This window comes from Sapajus apella, unplaced genomic scaffold, assembly GCF_009761245.1.
Source record: "Sapajus apella isolate SASKATOON/1434 unplaced genomic scaffold, GSC_monkey_1.0 scaffold11, whole genome shotgun sequence".
Taxonomy (NCBI): Eukaryota; Metazoa; Chordata; class Mammalia; order Primates; family Cebidae; genus Sapajus; species Sapajus apella.
Window position 1 is genome coordinate 42185520 of NW_022436951.1, and position 17331 is coordinate 42202850.

Genomic DNA, 17331 nt, shown 5'->3' on the forward strand with positions numbered 1-17331 from the left:
GACGAGACGCCCTGGCTGGACCTCACCCCGGAGAGCCGAGACCGTCCGCGGACCAGCGACGAGACGCCCTGGCTGGAAAACGTTTTCTTCTGAGGTGAGACGCAGCCCCCGCTGGAGAGGAAAACGCCAGAGAGCATAAAAAAGGAAAAGCCAAGGTAAGCTGAGGAGACTCCTGACGGGACGCGGCAGAGGCCACGCAGCCGGGGCGAGCCTCCGCAGCTCCCCACGGGACGCGGGTGGGAGCCCGAGTCCCCGGCCTCGGCCGCGTGGGCGCAGCGCGAGCGTCTGGGTGACGTCGTCCCTTCCGGCGGCCGCCCCAACCGGAAGCCCCTCGGGGTCTGTCCCCACAGGAACCTGAGGCCGGAGCCGCGCGCTGAGAGAACCTGGACGCCGGGGCTCCGTGGCGCTGAGCGTTTCCCACGTTCCGCGTGAGCCTGACGGAGCTCTTTCTCACGGGCCGTTTTTCCAGGAGTGGGAGCGCGTGGCCTGCGCGGCTGCTGCTCCCCGCGTGGCGCGCGAACCCGCGGCAGGGCGTGTCATTCACCGCGGCCGTGGGCAGAGGATCGCGGGGTAAAGCTCGTTTTTAAGTCTTCCGTTATTACCCTCAGCCATTAACTTCTATGTGCAGTAGGAGATAGGTCGCCATTTTTTTTCAAAATGGAGAAATAACATGCTCTTAAAAAAGTCTTTTAGAGGTATGAAAAGTCAATTTCATTACATTAAAATCACTAAAAGACAGGAAAAAAGTGAAATTCACGTGTCAAAAAAATGATCTTTTGGAGAAATACTCTATTTTGGTTTGAAATACTTGTGAATTTTCCACGCATGTGTCAAGACACATAGGGAGTTTATTCATTCAATTAAGTTAAAAAATTAGATAACCTGGTAAATTCAAAAAGTGGTGGAGACACGTTGTTTCTGTCTCTTTAACCGAGAGAACGCGGATGCCTGCTGCGTGCGAGCACCGCGTAGACGGCTCAGAACCCGAGGTTTTCTCACTCGCTGCCGTGGCCGGCGCTGGGGTGGCTCGGGAGGGCGCGGCCTGTTTTCATTCCGGCTCAGCCAGCGCCACGCAAACGCCCGGCGGCTCTGCCCCCCGGTGGATCCTGGCAGGCACTGGGAGCAAATGTGAGTATAAAAAAAAATGAGACTTAAGAAGTACCCATGATCTCCAGAGGGCGTTTAATTCTAACAGGAGGGTTTTTTTTCTTTTTCAAGTGGGCTGTTGGGTAAGAATAATGCAAGACTGGCGATGGAGAAACGCACACTGCATTTGCCTTTCGGGATCTGTGATGACTGAGTCCTTCCTCAGCGCTGCCACAGGGAGCACATTCACATGCGTGTCACACAAATACCGGGATTAGGTCAAAAAACCAACCTTCCTGGAGAAAGCCACAAGGCTCTGAGACCAAGCCTTCACCTAGATGACACCTGACAGTCCAGAAGCCGAGACCCTGTGAGGTCTCTGGAGAGCTCAGCTGTGACCCACGCTGTATGGAAGGGCAGGCAGTGGGGCCAGGCAGGTGAAGAGAATTGTCCACTGTTCAGCATCATCAGCCTAAAACCCACATGCTGTTGCTGCAAAACCACTGACACTCGAAGCCACAAACCACAGAAACAGAGGCCCTTTATGGTCCTCAGTGTGCAACTGGTGACTTTTCAGAAGATGAAGATTAAACATACAAATCATAATTCAAAGTATCAGAAGAAATACTAGGAGATTTTTAACCCCTGCTACCATGACTTTTTTATTTTTGCAAGATTCGTGAATTATTGTAAATAAGCTCACAGAGGCCAAAGTGCTCCCCTGAAGTCATCCAGAAAGAGGCAGTCTGCTAATCCCCACATCTGAGGCAGCTGTGTTTTCTTATGATAATACAAAAATTAAAGATAAGGGAGAGGGAGGGACAGAAAGAGACAGAGAGAATTGAAGCTAAGAGGAAACACTTTCATGTTTTGCCAGCAAAATTCCCAGTGAACATTCCCATCACCAGTGGGTGAAATCCAAAGCCCTGGCTCCAGGATCCTGCTCCTTCCTTTGGTGACTCCTGTCCAAATGTGTCATAAAAACAACATGAAACTTGTTACACTTCTCTGGACAAGTCATTATGCTCAGGCTTTTGGCTCACAAGCTCCACTTCCCTGGACACCCCTTCGCCCTAAGCTTCAAGTAATTCAGCTTCACTCTTCAGAGAAGAGCTCAGGTGTCACTTTCTCTAAGGACCCTCCATAGACACCTCTCCAGTAAAAGGGCCCCCATATTGCTCTTTGCACCTCTGTCCCTCGAGATGCTGCTGTCCTCTGTGGAGGGTGGGACCCCGGGAACTAGAGCCCCTCTCATGCTGGAGACACTCGGCACTCATTAAGTGTGTGCTGGGTGGATACAAGTGTGGTGACCTTGCATAGCCTTGGAATGTGTACTCTCACGTCTGGCATAGAGCCCCATTTTCATTCTCTGTAAAAAGAGTAAGTGGGGTTGGATGATCCATACTCTCTTTTCAACTCAGAAGTCCACTATGAGCCTGGCATCAAATAGCTTCTCAGCCAGTGCGAGGCCAGGACCCAGGTTTTTCAATGTGTCTGTTCCCCCACAGAATGGGGAAAGCATAGAGAAATGGGACCAGCTCGTCTGCCTGCTGTCCAGTGCCAGCCAGCAACTCCAGGCTCACAAATCCAAGGCAAAGACACCTGCAGGAGATCTTGGTTATTTATTAGCTGTGATTGGGCCGGAAGAGAAGTGTGTTCACTTTTAATTTTCCAGTGAATAGCATGAGACAGTAAAGTTTAAAATGTGGTTGTTATTTTTGTTTTCTGAGAAGGTAAAAGACATTTTTACCTTCTCATCTTTGGAGCCACTGGCATTAGCTGTGGACCCGGTAGTTTAAGAAAACTTGAAAATGAACTATGTGAACCAGTATTCTCCAAAGTAATATTTTGATAAATACTGCAATTCTGTTTACAGCCAAACCGTTGCTTAAGTGGGCAAAAGTCTAGAAGATAGGAAAACACACTCCTGAAAAAAGGTGGCAATGCACCTAAATTCAGCAAACTGCAGGGGCATGTGCTGTTCTAACCCAGATCAGAGTGTGTCAGTCACTACTCGATGCCACTCCCAGACCACCAACTTCAGAACATCTAGGTGTAAAGGTCTGTACAGAAGCCATAACATAATAATGCAAATAATTTTACATTATTAATAATGATCAATTATAATATTCCATAATGTAAAGGCTATTAAAACATGTTTTTCTTCAAAGAATGGCCTTGGTTTCTGTGGGCAGTGTCTCCTCATAGAAAGGTAGTGCATTCCTAAATCACGGACAAAACGGGCCTCCAGGAGCTCAGGCTGCAGCAGCAGCTTCTCATCTACGTCCTTCACTGCATGAGGTTGTAATTGACTTTGAAAGCTCCTTTCATTCTAGTTTTGTCAACAGAGCTAGTATTTCATGAGGATCTACTGCATACCAGGTTCCAGAAAGCCAAATGCTTTTTGTTTGTTATTCTTCACTAAATACAAATCACAACTCTCTTCTCATTACTCACACAACAAAATTTAGCTGAGGGAGATCGAGTGACTTCCCCAGGGTCGCGCAGCTACTAAGAGCAGGCTTGTGTTTAGATTCATGTCTGAATACTGAACACAGAAATAAACCAGCAGAGACATCATATATTCCAAAAGCCTACTCAAGCCATTTGTTCTTATTTTAAGGAAATTTTTTATGCTAATTTTAAACTCCAAATACTTATGAATGGCATAGATCTACAGATTTGGTGTCTGATGTAAGAGAGGATGCTCACCAGCTGGTTACTGATACCACCCCACAACCCCCAGCATACTGAACAAATGTCTAAGCCTCGTGGTTAGTGGGGGCAATGCTGGTGGAATCTGAAATTGTCATGTGCAGCTGCACCTGCATGCAATGACTCATGCAAGCTTCTGCAGATTTGGTGACACATAAAACAGAGATGCAAAGAAAAGCAGTAGCTGACAGACACAGGATGGCTCTGGGAGATGTAGAAGGAGCATGTCACCCAAAATAGAGCCAGATAGACATTCTTAAGGAAGGAGCAAAGGAGTTGCATCATGAAGAATGAAGAAGGGATTTGTCAAGAGAGATGGGACAGAACTCTCAAGAGTTCTCAAGGGAAGTTCCCTTCCCCTTGGGAAAGGAAGAGAGATTTGGTCACACCTAAATCTTGCACATCTGGAAAGCTGACAATCCATCAGCATGGCCAGAAGGTTTAAGAAAACTTGAAAATGAACTATGTGAACCAGTATTCTCCAAAGTAATATTTTGATAAATAGTTAAGGAGGACATAGATGAGGCTGGATATAGAAGCAGGAGAGGAAATAGATGAGGCTGGATATAGAAGCAGGGCTAAAGCTATGTCTATTGGGGTAAAGAGTTGTGATTCTATCCAGAGGGCTACAGGTAGCATTCTAAACAAAGATCATTTAAAACAAGAGTCAGCAAATATTTTCTGCAAAGGGCTAAATGTTAAATATTTTAAGTTTTCCAAGCCATATGGTCTCTCTCTCAAATACTCAGCTCTTCCATTGTACCATGAAAGCAGCCAGAGTTGTTATACAGCACGTGTATGTGGCTGTGTCCCAGTGCAACACTGCTTACAAAAGCAGACTGCACCAGACATGGCCCATGCATGGTAGTTTGCCACATCCTGTTTTAGAAAGCTCAGGTTTGTGATGTGATGGAGAATGCCTACAAGAGCTCTTGTTTTAAATGGTAGACTGAACATACACTGGAATTCTATTCTGCTCGACCTAAGGTGGAAAAGATAGTAAATAGATAGATAGATGATAAGCAGGTAAATGGAGCGATGACAGATAAAGAAAATACATAGCTGTTCCAGAAAACAGAAGGGGATAACTCTATGAACCAAAAGCAAAGTAATATGCTTTAGAAAGGAAGCAGGCCGGAAACCCACGGGGCAAAGCAAATGCAATTTCCAGCTGCCTCTGGTAGCCCCTTCCTGGAAGTAGTCACAGCCCAGGGTGTTTCGACTTCTTCCTCTCTTTTTTGTTTGTTTGTTGTGTGTGTGTGTGTGTGTTTTGTTGATGTTGTTTGCTTTAAAAAAAATCCCTTTCCCTGCTTTTTTGTCACAGTAGGCTTTGTCACTTCAAACACTGCAAGTGTTCTTTAAGTATATATATATGTATATATATATGTATATATATATATACACACACATATATATATGCACATATATATGTGTGTGTGTGTGTCTCAACCTTTCAATTAAAATGCAACATGTCTGAAACTTGGTATCTAGAGAGGTGAGATGGACAAAGGAGCCCTTGTCACTGCACATTTTCTTGCCCCAGAATTCACCTTGCACACAGCAACAGACAATGCACAAAGCCACTTCCTTATGGACTGAAATTCTGAAATCCTTTTGTGTATGGCCTTTGCATCCTTCAACTTCCCCTCTCCCACACTGTGAATGATTTCATTGGATATTTTTGTTTTCTTCTCAGTGACAGGGGAACACATTTGGCTCTAATGTATCTGTGACCCAGATGCTTCTTTTTCTAGTATGCATTTATTTTGTAGCAAACATTTATATCCATCATTTTCCACAGTCTTTTGAAAGCAACTAGGTAATATCTCATCTGAGGTAAGCTGTCTCTAGTGGTTGTATTCTGAGGGAGAAAAGCTAATCTGTTCTCCTTCCACTGCATTCCAGGAACAGTAAGAGGACGTTGTGCATGAATAATTTGTTTCCATACTACAAAACGGGTAATAAGCAGATTAGTAAAATCAATTCTGCTTCACTTCAATAACAACCTCCTCCAACTCATTTTTTCTCAACAAACTTATTTTTCCAGCAGAAGATTCCCAGGCTTCTTAGAGAACCCAGTGACTTTTCACACCTTAAATCTCTTAAATCTTCATGTTTTCTTCTGCCACATGCATAGTTCAAACATACAAAGATGAAGCAAAGTCAGACACATTCCTGAAGGAACCCAAGAAATTCCTCTCTTTCTCTCTCTAGAACAAAATGAATTCTTTAGACCATCAGTTCTAACCTTCAAAAACCAAACCTGTTTGTGAGATCTCCTTTAAATACTACTGTAGACCCCAGGGTTTATTCATTAAATTTTTTAGATACTTGTTTTATTTGGAATCAATTTATTTGTAATTTTAGTATTTGTATTAATATAAGGGAGAAATGTTTAAGTCTGTCTACGCCATATGTGCCTCTGGCTTATTGCACAATTAATTGTAGCCTCAGGCTAAACTTTGGTTTCTGTCTAATTTTTGTCAAAATAAATATAACTGATCTCAAAACATCTGCTTTTCTTGTAGGGACTCATGCTGCCATCTCCATTCCTCCCTCTTTTCTTGCAATCTGGGTGGAAGATCTTTAATATGAACGTTTTAACCACCTTCCCTCTCCCAAGCCCACTATCAGCACATTCAAACTTACCCAGTCAAGGCTGTCATCTAAGGCCAGGGATTTTTTAGGAATGGTTATTTTGCTGTGATATTGTTGGCAACCCTTTGACTTATTTTATCACCCCAGGGTTCTTTTAATTTTAGGAGCCCAAGAGGGCAGAAAAAGAAGTAGGTGAGTAATTAAACCCTCTGAGTCAGGAGATTCTCCCCTTGTGTTAAGCAATGTTGTAGAACATCGCATGTAGTAAGCTCCTAGCAGATGAGCCACGTGGCTGCTGAGCACAAATGCCTGCTTGCTGCTGTGAGCTCAGACACCATCATGATTAGTTTTTTCCACTTCTGGAGGGAATTATAAGGGCCACTTAATAACCTGTAAGTCATAGAGAGTTAAAGGTGCTTCCTCAAAACATTGAGAACAGAATGAAAGGTGAGGAGTGTTAGCCACAGGTCAAAAGTGCAGGAAAGTCTCTTAATGTGGGTTGTTGGAGAATTGCAAGTCTTATTTGGAAGTCTCCCTAGAATGAGGTCAAGGACTCTGCCCATTCTAGGATGAAAAACTGGGATATTAGACACCCCCAAATATTTATCCCAAGTGTTCATTTAGGGTTCTTAGCTTGCTCAACCATTACATTCTCAAATGCTAAGCAGCGCATTTGAATCTCTCCACAGTCCATATTAGCACTGTCTTTTGAAGTTGAGTTTCTCATTATTCTCACCTGATATACCTTATTTATCCCACACCCACCCCAATAACATGTCGTGCTCACTGTTATCTGTGAGACAAGACTTGAATTTTACTCTGCCTGGAGTGCTCCTCACATGTCTTGTCCAGATTCAGTTCCGATTCATTCTTCAGCCCTGCATCAGTCATTCGGGGCTATGCTAAACCATTGTGACAGACAACCTCCAAATTTCAGTGTCTCAAAAATCTTCTTCCTCATTTATTTACATCTCATTATGGGTCAGGTGAGAGGTAGGTCTGTGCTATATCATCCTAACACAGGAATCCAGGCTGAGGGAGGTACCATCAATAAGCTCCCCATTGCTATAGAAAAGAGAAAAAGCATGCTCAATAGAACTCTGTTTCCTGGCGATTTCTCCAGAAAAAGTCACATTATTTTTTTCTCACCTCCATTGGCCAAAAAAAAAAAAAAAAAAAAAAAAAAGTCATGTGGCCATGCAAAAATTTAATTAGGTGGGCTGGAACAGTCAGAGTGCATTCATAAAAAATAAACTGAAAATATTTGGAGAACAGCACCAATGACTATTGTGAATGCCAGCATGTATCCCTAACAAGTCAGTACTATTACTCTCCAAACTTTTCATGGCTTGCAAAGTATTAGAGCTTCTTATCTGAAGCCACAGCACTCAGAAGGACTGCAGAATACATAATGACATCTCCTTTAGGATGTCCTTAGAAAATTCAAGGAAAAGAAGTTATATAATTCAAAGTGCTTTTGGGTACAGCTATTTAGAGCTAGGTGGTAAGATTAGAGATAAGATCGTAAAGATAACAATAGGGTTAGGGTCAGGATTAGGGTCTGGGTCAGAGTCAGGGCTGGAAGTATGGTTAGAGGCGGGGTCATGGTCAGGGTCAAGATCAAAGTCAGGGTCAAAGTAAGGGTCAGAATGGGGGACCAAGGAAGGGATTAGGGTTTAGGGTCAGGGTCAAAGTCTAGGGACAGGGATAGGGTTAGGATTAGACCCGGAGCTTTGTTCTCCTGAGGACCCACCCGAGGAGAGGCCATGGCTTTGGAGCAGCTGGTAGCATGTCCACAGTGAAGACCAGCATTTTGTTCTCCTCAAGACTGACCTGGGAAGATGTGACTGCAGACCAGGTGAGGAAGGGGAGGCAAAAGCTTCCTGTCTGCTCCCCATGTGCTGAGACAGAAACTCCACCATGGGCTTTACTTTCACATGTCATATTCTACGAGTCTTGTTTACAAAGGCAACCCTTGCTTGAAGCTTTGGCTGCTCATCATCACAGCATGCCATAACATACGGTAAGATTTGGGTTTGTTTCTGGGGCAAGATCTCTATATAGAGAAAAGAGAAATGCTTAGAGCCGACATTAGGACATCTGGGACGAAAGCTGGGGATGGGCAGGCATCTTGCAATTCACCCCAAGCCTGAGGCTGGAGGAAACATGTGCACACCCATAAACACTTTTATTCATGTTTTAGTCATTTTTCTTACTGTTCTTAAAGTAGGCAAAACAGTATTGAAAATTGAAAAGTAGGTATATTAAAACTTGCAACATTAAGTTTAAATACATTATTTGTACCTCATCATTTTTTACTTTGTTGAGAAAATCTATCAGACAAAACAGGCGGAGACTTGAAACAGAGGCAGGAATGTGAAGAAGTCCAAATTAAAATTCCCTGCACAGGACCCTTGGGCTGTTTTCCTGCACGATCGGTCTGCTCCTCCCTTGGGGCCTACCTATTTTTTCTACAATAAGCTCTTTACACTGTATTTATTTTCAGCGAAGTTATCTGCCATCTTTGTACCACCTCTTGGTGAAAACCTTTCTTCCAAGTTAGATGAGAACTGGGACATCAGCGCTCTCCAATAATAGCTCCATTTCAGTTTAAATTTCCAGAACTGTGGATGCTGAATAACTGGCACTCCGGCTTTAGGTGGTGCTGAAGGAGGCCAGTAGGGGGCGCCAGCCGTCACGCTGTGAGCAACAGGGCCCTACAGTGCCCCCAGCAGCCGGCAGGGGGCATGCTGCCACAACACTGTGAGCAAGAAGGCCCAGCAGCATGGGCAGCACACCGTGAGCAGGAGGACCCTGCATTGCCCTGGTTGTCAGCAGGGGCGGTGCTGCCACTACGCTGAGCAACAGGGCCCTGCAGTGCCGGGCAGCCAGCAGGGAATGCCGGTCACCGCACTGTAAGAGGGCCCTGCAGTGGCCGTAGCCACCAGCAGGGGGCGCGGGCACAGCACAGCGAGCAAGAGGGACCTGCGGTGCCCAGCAACCAGCAGGGGGCGCCCAAGCCCGCCGGCGTGCCTGCGTCACAGCGCCTGCGTGCCTCCCCTCATGGCGGTCTGGAGAGTTGCGTTACAGCACCGGCCTGCCTGCAGTCACAACGCCAGCGTGCGTGGCGTCACAACGCCAGCGTGCCTCACGGCACAGCGCCTGCGTGCCTCCCCTCATGGCGGTCTGCAGAGTTGCGTTACAGCACCGGCCTGCCTGCAGTCACAACGCCAGCGTGCGTGGCGTCACAACGCCAGCGTGCCTCACGTCACAGCGCCTGCGTGCCACCTGTCATGGCGGTCTGCAGAGTTGCGTTCTCCCCAGTACAGACCTCGGGGGCCTCTGCAAGGGTGAACTTGCATTTTCCTCAGCACAGACCCGAGGGCACTGCAAAGGCAGCGCAGTGTTCTTAGCACAGACCTTGGGGACACCGCGTCCACTGTGAGTAAAATCCTTCTTGTTTGCAGCCCTGGCTGTTGAGGGTCAGAGACTAGTAAGAAGGTCTTGGTGTGGAAAACTGGACACGAAACGCCCCTCTGAATTCTGCGCACCCAGGTTCTTCCCAGCCAAGGCGGGGGGCTGCAGTATGAGGTCCACACCGCAGCCTCAGAACACAAATAGAGCATTCCCAAGGCAGATATGACATCCGAAATATGACAACAGCACCCACGGTACTCGTGGAATGCTAATGCAAGGCCTCAGTACCAAAATGGTACTATAAAATCTGCACTGCCTAGGCGGCCTTGCCAATACAGCGGGTTAATAATCAACACTGATGAATCAATGCAAACATGGAAACTAACCTATGGTTAGGATTAGGGTTTAGGGTGAGGGTTGGGCTAGAGTTAGGGGTTATAGGTCAGGGATTAGGGTTAGGAGTTAGAAGAAATTTGGGCAAAATATATTTAAAGTTTGAGGAGAGGAATGATCCATGAATCACGCCTGAAGCACCAGAACAGAAAACAGGGCTTGGGGCTTCGCGCTCTTAGTGGTGGCAGCTAAGTGAGGTTTCTCATTGGCTCCATCTGGGCGACCGCCTTTTGTGGGGATGGTTCCCTCAGCGTCCCTAGTCATACAGTCAACTGGCGGCTGCACATTTTGTCATTGACTTTGGTTGGTTTATTAATTTTTTTAAGTCTAAATGCCTCCAAGTTTGGTCTCCATTTGCTTAGGGAAGACCTCAGGCTAACAGCCTCCTCCTTTTTTGCTTTAACATGTCAAAACCATAATTCACTTTCATTTTACTTTCCTGGCATTAATAGAAGTAAATTCACATTTTTATTGTTATTCAGAAAGTTGGTTTAATTGGCAACCTATTTGTGGTGATGCATAAAATAATGTCTTTTAATCATTGGCATCTTAGATTAGATGAAATATGTTAACTCTGTTAAGCCTTGTTATTAAACCATAACAGGTGTTGAGTTTCTTTTTTTTTTTTTTTTTTTCTCCTAGGCTTCGACCATTTAAAATACACTCAAGCATCTTCTAATGAGGTGGATATTTTCTGAGAAATTTGTCCTTGTAGATATCATCTTTCTGCGAACACCGTAGAATGTCCTTATAAAACCTGGATGGTGTAGCCCACTCCACACGTAAGTTATATGGTGTAGCCTATTGCTCCCAGGCTACAAACCTGTATAGTACATCTCTTCTGAATGCTGTAGTTAACTGTCACACCGTGGTGATTGTGGATTGTGATCCCAAAACATCTGAGACAGGTCTCGGTCAATTTGGAAGGCCTATTTTGCTAAAGTTAATGATGGTGCCCATGACACAGTCTCAGGAGGTCCTGACAACCTGTGCCCAAGGTGCTCAGGGTAGAGCTTTTATACATTTTAGGGACACATGAGACACCAATCAATATGTGTAAGAGATGTACAGTTGTTTGGTCCAGTAAGGTGGAACAACCAGAAGCAGGAAGAGTGGATGCTTCCAGGTCAGAAGTAGATAAGAGACAAAAGGTTGCATTCTTTTGAATCCTTGATCAGCCTTCCAGTGAATAACACAATTTAGTCTGGCTTAGTGAATCTGCATTTTTACGTATACAATAGGGCAGAGGAATGGTGCGATCTGGACCCACTACAACCTCTGCCTCCCAGGTTCAAGCGATTCTCTTGCCTCAGCCTCCCAAGTAGCTGCGATTACAGGCATGCACCACCACGCCTGGCTAATTTTTGTATTTTTAGTAAAGACGGGGTTTCTCCATGTTTGTCAGGCTGGTCTTGAACTCCTGACCTCAGATGATCCATCTGCCTTGGCCTCCCAAAGTTCTGGGATTACAGGCATGAGCCACCATGCCTGTCCAGGAAACATATTTTGATTCTGAGATGGTCAACTCTATTTCAGTATAACTTCTTTTCCTTGGAGTAGTAAATGCTGCTTTGGTATTTTATTACACAAATGAAGTGCAGATCCCTTTTTATCATTATATTCATTACTAGCTATATTGACATCTACATTTAGAAACATTCCAGAGTATGGGCTTCCAGGAATTCTTTGCAATCCTCTAAAAGGTAAATTATTTTTTCCCACAAGACACATTTACACCTAAAGTCACATTGAATGTCCTGCCACTTTTTTTTCTCTAGTTTCATCAATTTCTGCGAAGCATCTTTGGGGGAATAACTTCCCTTTAAACTCTTCTGTATTAGAAATCATCGTGATGAAACATTGAAGGATTGTGGTCACAAATTCTGCTTACATTTTTCCTGTCTTTGAATATTTTTTTCCAGTGGCAAATATTTGCTTTTGTTTTATTGTAGCTAAAAGGGATGCTGGGAAACAAAATAAAGACAGGCATTCATGAGAATAAGTGATCCAGTCACAATCCATTTGCTATTTGAACTTTTTTTTTTTACACAGTCATACTTTTGAAAACATCCAGCCGTAAATTGAGATAGTCTCCAAAATGCGAATTTTTTCCCTAATTCTAAGGTGACCAGCTTTCCTAGAGAGTGAACCATACCACAAGAAAAAAGATATGATAATTATGTTTACATATATGTGTTATTTTAACATAAAATGTGTAAAAGAGGCATTTCCTTGAAATTATATATTAGTTTGCATAATTTACTTTGCAGCATCATGAATGCTCTTATTTTAAAAAGTAGGAATAGTTAGTATCAATTACTACTTACTGGTATAAGTAAGCAGACATTTAAAAAAAATTATAATTTTTTAATTAAGGTTTTATTTTAAATTAGTTTTAGAGTCACACAGAAATTGGGAAGAAAATGCGGATTTTCCATGTAGACCCAACCGAGTTTCCCCTCTTATTAACATATCCACATGTATCACATATGTTATTAACATCTTTTTTTTTTTAGATGGAGTCTCGTTCACCCAGGCTGGAGTGCAGTGGTGTTACCTCAGCTCACTGCAACCTCTGCCTCCTGGGTTCAAACGACTCTCCTGCCTCAGCCTCCCGAGTAGCTAGCATTACAGGCAGCTGCCATCACACCCAGCTAATTTTTGTATTTTTGGTAGAGATGGGGTCTCACCATGTTGGCCAGGTTGGTCTAGAACCCTTGACCTCAGGTGATCCTCCCGTCTCGCCCTCCCAAAATGCTGGGATTACAGGCATGGCCCACCATGCCTGGCCAACATCTTACATCATTTGTCACAGTTAATGACCAGATATTTCTATGTAGGCTCATATTTTCTTTGGTTTCCCTTAGTTCTGCCTTTTTTTGTCCCAGGATCCTATCTGGGATCCCACAGGACATTTAGTCATCATGTCAGGCTCTTCTTGGCTGTGACAGTCTCTCAGACTTTCCTTCTGAGGACCTGGAACAGCGTTAGGAGGATTGGTCAGGTATTGTGTAGAATGTCCTCCATTGTGGCTTACTTGGTGTTTTTCTCGTAATTAAACTGGGATTATAGGTTTGGGGGAAGCAGATCAGATATGTAGTATGTACACAAGAAAGAGTCAAAATCTGTAAAATATTTGAAGAGATGCATTGTAAGCCAAATATGAGTGACCATGGCCTGTGACACAGCCCTCAGGAGACCCTGAGAACATGTGTTCAAGGTGGTTGGGTTGCAGCTTGGTACTATACATTTTAGGGAGATAGGAAACATTAATCAGATGTATTTAAGATATATACTGGTTCGTCCAGAAAGGTGGGACAACCCAGTGGGTTAAGGTGGGGTGAGGCTTCCAGGTTATATGTAGATTTAAATATTTTCTTGTTGGCAGTTGGTTGAAAGAATTACTATCAATAGAAAGGAGTGTCTGGATTATGAGAAGCAGTTATGGACACCGAAGTTTATGCAGATGAAGCCTCCAGGTAGCAGGCTTCACAGAGAATAGATTTTAAATATTTCTTAGCAGATTTAAGGTTAGATTGTAAATGTTTCTTACCAGATTTAAGGTCTGATAAGAAACTAAATGCCGATTGGCTTTTCTTGAATTCCAAAAGGGAGGAGGGAATAATGAGGCATGTCTGACCACTGCTTTCCCATTAAGGCCTGAACCAGTCTTCAGGTTAACTTTGAGGTCCCCTGGTGGAGAGGAGGGAGTCTATACAGATGGTTGCAGGGGAGGGCCTTTGAATTTTATTTTTGGTTTGCAGGTACTATTCTAGTCACTTCATGCCTCAAGATGTTATTACCATTAATGTTAACTTTGATCACCTGGCTGAGGTAGTGTTTTCAAATTTCTTACTATGAAGTTACTTTTTTCCCATGTCTACATTTTATGTATGCTTTTAGAGGAAGTCACCATGCAGAGCCCACACTTCAGGAGTGGGGAGTTAGCCCCACCTCCTTCATGGCTGAGTGTCTATATCAGGTATTTGGAATTCTTCTGTATAAGAGATTTCTATTCAGGCCATGTATGTATCAATTTAATCATAAATAGATACCAGTATGGACACTCAGTTACTTTAATGTTTTGGTTGTTATCCAGTTCTGCAGTATTTTGTTGCTTTTTGTTTATAGCCTGTGTCCATTGGGAGCTCTTTCCACTGGCTCCTTTGACATAATTTCATGTATTTCTTTATTTACAATTTCTTTCTGTTACTTCAAAAGTACCCTGGCTCATATATTTTCTTTCCCAGTCCTAGTTTCAACCAGTTTTTCAAAGACCCCTGATTTCCTTTGTTAGAGAATGGTATTAAAAACTTACATCTGGCCACTAAATGTGGTTATTGCATCATGACCCTGACAGCTGACAGTGCGAACAAATACATGTGTGTATTCTAACTTATATGTACCCACTTAATTATACAGGTTTCTACATGGAACCATCTGCATATATATATATATATACACACACACACACACATACATATATATATAAAAAGTTAAATCTGAGTTTGTACCTGCATATGTATGTGTGTGTGTATATATATATATATTCTGAGACATAATCACAGAGATCATTCTGGGCTTCCTGTATTTCTTATCTGTAACTTCTCACTCTAACAGCGAGGAACCTGGCTGTCACTATCTGCCATTTATTTCATCCCTTGTTCCATTGGGAACAAGGAATTCATTCTTGATCCAGATTCCAGGTTGGGATTTAATGAGAAATATATTTGGTCTCTGTCTCCAGTTCGTAGTACAGAGCTCCTAAAACGTTTATAATTTCCTGAACAATAGGTGTGCTAGGAACATCTTGTGTTCTAACATTTGGTCTTTGTCCCTGGTTCCTGACATGGAGTTCCTAAATTCCTTGGAATCTACTGAGTGATAGGAATGTCTTCTGTAAGGACCCTCTGTGGGTTCCTGGATGGTTTCAGGATGGGGGATGGTCACCAGAAAGACAAAGCCCTGATAAGAAGCTTGTAACTTTTAGCTTCACATGCAATCCTTTGAGGGTGTGAAGGGACTGGAGATTGAGTTAATAGTTGATCATGTCTACATGATGAAGCTTTCATAAAAATTCCTAAAATATGGAATCTGGAAAGTCCCAGATCAAGTCTGACAGATTTGATGTCTAGTGAGGGCTCGTCTTTCATAGATAGTTCCTTCTAGCCATGTCCTGACATGGCAGGATTGTGGGGAAAAGGTTCCTAGATTATTTGATAAGGGTGCTGGTTTCATTCATGAGGGCAGCACCCTCATGATCCAATTACCCCTCAGTTACCTCTGAATACCATCCCTTTGGGGATTATGTTTCAACATAGGAATTTGGAGGGTATACACACATTGAGACCATACTAACTAGTAAACATAAGTAAGTGTTTCCCTGAGTTCCACAAGCCATTATAGCCAATTATCAAACCTGAGGAGGGGGTGTAGGAGTGCATAGTTTCTAGCCAAGTCATAGAAGTTTGGGTAAACTGGGGATTCACTACTTTTGAGTGGCATCTGAGGATGGGAACAGTCTGGTGTTACTAAGCCCTTAACCTATAGGGTCTGTACAAACTTCAGTAATTAATGTCATATTGAATTATAGGACACCCAATTGTTGTCCAGAGAGTTGGAAAATTGGTTGGCATGGGAAACATCACCCACCCCAATTTGCTGTCAGAAGTGAAGTGTTGAGAGTATAGGGGAAAATCATGGTTATTTTTCTTTTTACGGATATAGTGGTTTCAAAATTAACTATTATCCCTATGGGAAATAACTTTCTAAAATAGAGTCCACTGTTTGTGTATAATACATTTTGCTTTTAGTCTATGAATTCTACTCATTTCCAAAATGACTTAGGTCAGTACCTTTGGCCCACCATTTGCAACATACATTGGTAATACAATTAGATTCTTAGTTGCACTCTGTATTTTGTCCTTAGTTACTTCCATAACCTAAATAATTTAATTTGTGTAGATTGTGATTTGTTCTTTGTGCTTTAAAATTCTGTGGGTTTAAATATATACATAGTGTTGGATATCCACCACTAAAGTACCAGAATACTTAAAATCCCCACCCCAGTCACTCATCTGATTATCATCTCTGTAGGTGTGCCTTTTCCAGAATGTCTCATGAAAGGAGTCATATAATGTATAGCATCTTCATGCTGCCACCCTTCACTTAGCAACATACATGCAAGATTCATTCATTTATTTTCAGGTGTTGAAAGTTCATTCCTTTTTGTTGCTGAATGGTATTCCATTGCATTGTTGTACTTCAAGTTAATTATGCTAGTTTTTGTTTGAAAGTAATTTTTCAAAGCATCTGTCTAAACATATACATTTTAGGGGCGCATTTGTCGGATTGTAGGTAAGCCTTGTTTATCTTTGGGAAAAACTGCCAAGCTATCTCCCAAAGTGGCTGTACAATTGTTGCGTTCTGCTAACAGTGAATGACAGTACCTGTTGTTCTTCAACCTCCAGTTGTTATTGTTGAGCTTTTCTTAGAGTCTTACAGTTCTACTCGGTGTGCAGTGGTATCTCAGCACTATTTTAATTTGCAGTCTCCTAATGAGACATGATGTTGAACATCCTTTTGTGTAATTATTTGCTGAGTATTTTCCGTGGTTTTTTTTTTTTTTTTTTAAGACAGTATCTTACTCTGTCATTCAGGCTGGAGTGCAACGGTGTGATCTCGGCTCACTGCAACCTCCGCCTCCTGTGTTCAGGCAATTCTTTTGCCTCAGCCCCCCAAGTAGCTGGGGTTACAGGTGCCCACCACCATACCTGGCTAACCTCCAGATTTGGAGTTATTTTTCAGGATTGGTTTGGCTTTTCAGGATTCCTTGAAATTCCATATAAACATTAGGATCAGCTTTCCCATTTCTGTCCCAAGGCCTTTGGGATTTTCATAGGAATAACATTGAATGTGTGGATTGCTTTGTGGAGTTTGGCAAACTTTAACAAATACGGTCTTCAAATCCATGAACATGACATGTTTTTACATTTATTTGGGCTTTGTTTAATTTCCTTAAGCAGTGTCTTATAATTTCCCCCTTTTTAAGTCTTACCCTTTGATTACGTTTATTCCTAAGCATATTATTGCCATTGGTATTATCTAAAGTGAAATTTTTAT